We start from the raw sequence: 6439 nt of genomic DNA on the forward strand, positions 1-6439 counted from the left end.
ATACACACCAACATACTTTCCTTATTTTATTTTGTCACTCCAAACTTCCTTGCTTTATTGATCTTAAGAATATTTTTGCCACTTAATATCTGTTCTTCTTCTTTTTCGTGATGCCCATAGTGATCATATTTTATGCTTGATCTCACCTGAAAGAAGCCAAACAAAAATCCCCTCCTGGCTCTGTTTTGTTCTTAAGCCAGTGGAAATAGGAAAGGAAATGGTGTTCTTTGGGGTTGCCTAAGACTAACATTTATTTTTCTCACACTGTTTCCATCCTAAAGAATTGCCCTTTATGAGTTTATTAATGATTAATTACTCGAGGTTCTCCATATGGAATTTCTGCTGAGAATCACCATGCCCATGGCTGTGAAAGAAAATGCCAACTTATTTTTCTGGTGGACAAGGTTATAGTGAGTTCAATACAGTAAATCTTGAACTCTTAAATATTTTACAAGAAATTTCTAATCATACACATATATTTCCTACCGCCCTTAGTACATTTATTTTAGTAAAAAATGATGTGTGCTCATGAGTGGGTTTATTGACAGTAATATATAAGCAGATTATTTTTTACTGCTGGCCCTTCATCCCACTGATATTTTATAATACAATTAGTAGAATTTCATGTATCTACTTTATAGATGCATTTTATATCAAAACAAAACATGAAAAGATATTTTGAAGACTTTTAGACTTTAATTTAGAAAAACATATCATTTAAAAGACTCATTAAGTTTTTTACATGTATAATTGGTGACAAAATTATCGGGTCAATTTATCTGTTTAATGTCCTTCACATTTAGTACTCATTTATTGATGGCAATTTTACTATTTTATATACTTCTGATGCAAATGAGATCCCTGGACTCAAGGTCTGGGCACTAGTTCAAAATAGGCCTTGAATTTAAAAGAAAAAGAATAAGCAGAAAACTTAGATGTGCCCCCAATCTCTCTCCCCACTCTCTCTCTCTCTCTCTCTCATACACATACACACAAACACACAAATGCGTGTGTGTGCCTGTACAAATGTAAACACACATATATATTTTGGCATCTTGAGGTTTTGGACATTTTAGAAGACTTGGCTCAGGACAGTGAACAATGGTAAACAATTCATCTGGAGGAAAACATTGGAGACTTTGATGCTTGGTGGGAGACAGCTGCCGAGTAAACCATGGCCTTCAGTTCTATAAAGGGGTTGAAGATGTAGTGGACAGATTAGATTATTGATGGAATAAGATTCTCATAGAGATGGGATGTGAACCTCCAACATAGGCAGAAGAACTGACTCTGTTTATGAGTGTGGATATCTCTTTCTCTGAGACAATGGGGAAGGAAATTAAGATGGATGAGTTATTCAGACCTGGTAACTTCTATTTTTTTCTGGGAAAAGATAGCAGTGTGACTACTGAAAGTGAATAGGGCAAAGGTAGAGTTGGAGGCTTGAAGGGAGTAATAAAGCTCAGAAAATAACTACCGTAATGAATGGGAGAAGTTATTTACCAAAAACTGAGGATGAAGATGATAAATTAGTAGTTATACTCAGTCATGTTGCTTTCAGCTTTTCTCTGTTAGCAGTCAAGATGCAGGACAGGAGAAGTTGGATGTTGGTATTAATCCAGAGTAGGGACTTTGCAGAACAGGTTTAAGTGATAAGACCAGAAGGTAAGTAATATAAGGTGGTGAGATGGAGGTATTTAAAGAATGGAAAAGTTGCACTGTGTGGTCTAGTTGGATGAAAAAGGAATAGAGGGAGGAACAAGTTGGGAGTATGAAGTGAAAAGGACTGACTGGAGATTGGCAATGGCCTAAGAAAAAAAGGAGGCTAAGGAGCTGGGGTTTTTTAGGTAGATAAGCCATAGAGTGGGGATAAGGTAATAATAACGTTGGAAAGGTAGAAAGCTATGGTTACAGATTTGGAACTGAGGAAGTTTCAGGTAACAAGATCCAGGCTTAGGGTTAGTTAAGGATAGCTAAAATTGAAAAGATCAAGAAACTGTGGATTGGGTTGTCTTCAATTGAGAATTTGAGTCCTCAAGGATGTAGACAGAAAGTGGGAAAGAGAAGATGCCTGTGAACCAGGTGTTGAAGATGATCTTGGAGATGTGATGATCTTGAAGGCAGAAAGGAAAAAGGAATAAAGGGAGTAGCTATGGAGATGTGGGAAAGCCCCCTACCAAAAAGAAATGTAGCATTAATGAAGGAAGAAACCACAGAGTGCAGAAAACTGACTGAGCCCCAGAAGGCTTCTTCCATAAGGAAAACACAGGGAAAAAAAAGATCTTATCAACAGTTCTGGAGTTAACAGTAGAAAGCTGTACATTCAGATTACTTACTAATAAAATTCAGATATGTTAATATGGAATCTAAAAATAAACATGTAGTTTCCATTTCCCAGTTGTCTAGTTCTACCCACAGCTTTATATCATTATTCCTGGTTTCCTGAGACTGAATTCCATCAAGATTACATATTTTATGCTCAATGAACCTGAACCATTAATGAATATTTAGTAACACTTTTGGAAATTTCTTCTGTCTTTTCAGTGCTGAGTGCTAAAGGCATCATCTCTGTTTTCGGTTCTTCTAGGTCTCAGGTGCCTGGATTTGAATTCCAGCTCTATTGGTTAGTGGCTGCATGGCAAAGAACTTAACTACTTGAAATCTCAGTTTTCTCGCCTACAAAATAGGTGTAGCAATAGTATTCACCTCATGGAGAGATTCTGAAGATTAAATGTGATAATCCATGTAGAATAAATGTAAAGAACACAGGATGGAGACTGACACATAGCAATCACTCAATAAACACCAGCTGTTGTGTTATTATTGTTCTTGAACAAGATTTCCTTGAGTAATCATTTTACCTCATGATTAAATTTTATCATATATAAATTGGCAGAGAACTAAAGTGCTATGGTGTTTAATTAACTGACTTAAAAGTACCTATGACTGAAAAAAGTGCAATAAGACAGAATCATAACTAAATCAATGTGGTCCAACAAGCTTGGGGCCCTTACGTAATCCATTAGGGGAATATCTCACTTCAGGGCATATGATATAACCATAGTGAACCCGGAGTTGGAAGATCTGATTTCAGGTGCTGACTCTCCTCCTTCCTCCATTTTCGTCCTTGAAGAAATTCCTTCCTGCAGCCTAAGTTTCCTCATATGCAAAATGAAAGTAATAATAGTACCTCCCCCCTGGGTTGTTAAAAGTATGAAATGGTCTAATTAGGTAAAGCGAGCAGCACAGCACTGAGTCAGGGTTGGGACTTGATAACTCCTCCTCCTCTACATCTCTCCAAATTCCAGCAGGCTTGATCATCTGATTTTCCAGCTCACAGGTTATTCGAAACAGCAAATTAAAGTGTAGGAGGCTGATAGAAGAAGTTTCACTGATTTTGATAAAATGTGACAGCTGGTAAACTAATGTGGTGGAAGCAATACAAGAAAAATTAAAAACACATATGAGATGTGAAAAAGCTGCATGGAAATCTAGGACATTTAATTCAGCAACAAACAGCCCGGAAAACGTCCAAGGGGATGAGGGATCCCTATTATAACACAGCACATTGATTGATGCTTTCAACAGGGATCTTGAGCCGCGGGATTGTGATCTGAGAAGAGGCCCCGTTCTTGTTCTTAGGTTTAATAAGAGTAGGTTGGGGCATAAAGTGAGAGAGGAGCCAAATTCTGTGCATATACATTCACACATTGTATCTCAGTTCACAGCAACCCTAAGAGGTAAATAATTTTATTCTCCCTGATTGAGTAGAAAACTAAAGTATAGAAATATTAAGTAATATGCTCAAGTTCACACATGAAAGTGGGCAGTCTGTCTTTGTAAAAATTTTTTATCAAAAATGATTTTATAAAGTTAAAAATTTGGGGAAGTATGATTATAATCTATAAAAGTTACTTAACATAAGACCACTTTTTTTTAGTTACTACAAAGAGAGGGTAAAATATGCATCAATTTAGACATCAGAAATTTGTAAACTCAGACTCAGATTAGCTCCCACAGAAGGGGAAAAAGAGCAAAATTCGATGGGGGACGTGAGCATATTTTTTGAGATTCTTTGGGTTTCTGAGAAATTTTATACCATATAAAAAAGCATTTTATAGGTATTGGGATCATCAAAGAAGAAATAAAATGTAGACTATTGTGCTGAAAATATCTGCCATAAATGCTGTTATAATGGGATGAATTGTCTTCCCCCAAAATTTATATGTTGAAGCTCCAACCCTCAGTACCTCAGAATGTAATCATATTTGTAGATAAGGTCTTTAAAGAGGTGGTTAAGTTAAAAGGAGACTATTAGGGTTGAGCCCTAATAAAATAGGACTGGTGTCTTTATCAGAAAGAAAGTGACACCAGGGGCACCGGCACATAGAGGAAAGGCCACATGAGGACACATAGGGTGATCATCTACAAGTCAAGGGGAGGGGCCTTGGGAGAAACCAAACCTGTCAACACCTTGATCTTGGACCTCCAGCCTCCAGATCTGTGAGCAAATGAATTCATCTTGTTTAAACCTCCCAGAATGTGGTATTTTGTGATGGCAGCCCTAGCGAACTATAGCACTGAGAAGTGGAGTGCTGCTGTAACAAATGCCTAGCATGGCAAGTGGGTAATGGGTAGAGAATGGGAAAATTTTTGAAATGCATGTTAGAAAAAGCCTAGATTGCCTTTGACAAATAAAAATGGCAAGTAATAGGATATATTGGAGTATATGAGGAAGCCATTTTGTGTAAACCTAATTCAGCCTGACCTTGTCTTTCCAAAAGGGCCTGACTGAGGCCATTGAGCATGCCTTGTATATCTGCTTTAGATATTCCCTATGGCAAGAGCAAAGGCCCTTGAGATAAAGGTGCAACTTCCCTCCCCCTCCTAACATTGGCATTTCTTTAAGGATTAAGCATCTTTCCTTAGGCTAGAAACTGATTTGCTACGCTCACCTGTGACCACCCAGCTCAAGACAATAGACTTGCCTCCTGCTATGCCCTCCGAGAGAGCAGACCCACTACCTGCTGTGTCCATCAAGTGCTGTGCCAACAGGGCAATCTTGTGACTATTGTGGGAGGGACATTTCAATCATATGTGAAACACCCTGTTTGGAGGTATATAACCACTCTGTGTACCCCACTTCTTCGGTGCCCTTTCTTCCTTGGGGAAGAATGGCCCCGGGCCATGGTCCTCAGATTTCAGCTCAGAATAAACTCACCCAAATTTTCATTTATAGATTGGTTATGGATTATTTTTGTCGACACCTTGAAGAGACTCTTGGCAGAAATATGAATGTTAAAGACGATTCTGGTCAGGTCTCAGACAGAAATCAGGAACGTGTTATTGGAAATTGGAAAAAAGGTGAGCCTTATTTATTTTTAGGAAGATCAGCCCTGAGCTAACATCTGCTGCCAATCCTCCTCTTTTCATTGAGGAAGACTGACCCTGAGCTAACATCCGTGCCCATCTTCCTCTACTTTATATGTGGGACGTCTACCACAGCATGGCTTGCCAAGCGGTGCCACGTCCGCACCCGGGATCTGAAACAGTGAACCCTGGCCTGCTGCAGCGGAACGTGCACACTTAACCGCTGCACCACCAGGCCAGCCCCAAGGTGATCCTTATTATAAAGTGTGAGAAGACCTGGCTGAATTGTGTTCCAATGTTTTGTGGAAGGTAGAACTTGTGAATGATGATGATGTGGGGTCGGTGATCCGAGGAGTCAAAAGAAAGATTTCTTAGACTCTTAAGATCTGGCAGTAGTGCTCTTTTATTTAGAGAATAGTGTGGAATAGCATGGGGACAGGGCCCATGGGCAGTCAGAGGTGCTGCTGCTGCATGGGGACAGGACCCATGGGCAGTCAGAGCTGCTGCTGCTGCTGCTTGTGTTGCCCCTGCTGGCATGGGGACAGGACCCATAGGCAGGCAGAGCCGCTGCTGCTGCCCTGAGTTGAGGGTTAGGGCTAATTTTATAAGGCATGGGTATGTGAGTCATCTCTTTACAAGACAAAGGAAAGAACATGAAAAAACGTTAAAATGGTATCAGTGCAGGTGGGGTCTGGTCATTGGGTGATCCCATGGCTTTTAGACAAGAATCAAATCGGATTAAGTAAAGGTTAGAAAGGTTAGAAGCCACCACCCTAAATCAGTTACATGAGATTGCCAGACAGCAACCAACTTAAGTTCTTGCCTTCCCCATTAAGAGTTTCTAGGGACAAGGTCATCTCTCTTCTTCTTCCTGGTACAGAGAGGGAGGCACCTTTTACAGATAGAGATTGACCTTACAAACGTAAATGTGTCCCAACAAGGGCAAGTTCCATTCCTCAGAGACTCCTTCCCTGTCCCAGTTTATCAAAAGCAATCAGCCCCAAACAATCCCGATGCCAAAGAGACATATCCTGGGGTGGCCAATTTCAGGTCCCTACAAGGTCATCCC

The sequence above is a fragment of the Equus quagga genome, chromosome 6 (genome assembly GCF_021613505.1).
Source record: "Equus quagga isolate Etosha38 chromosome 6, UCLA_HA_Equagga_1.0, whole genome shotgun sequence".
NCBI lineage: Eukaryota > Metazoa > Chordata > Mammalia > Perissodactyla > Equidae > Equus > Equus quagga.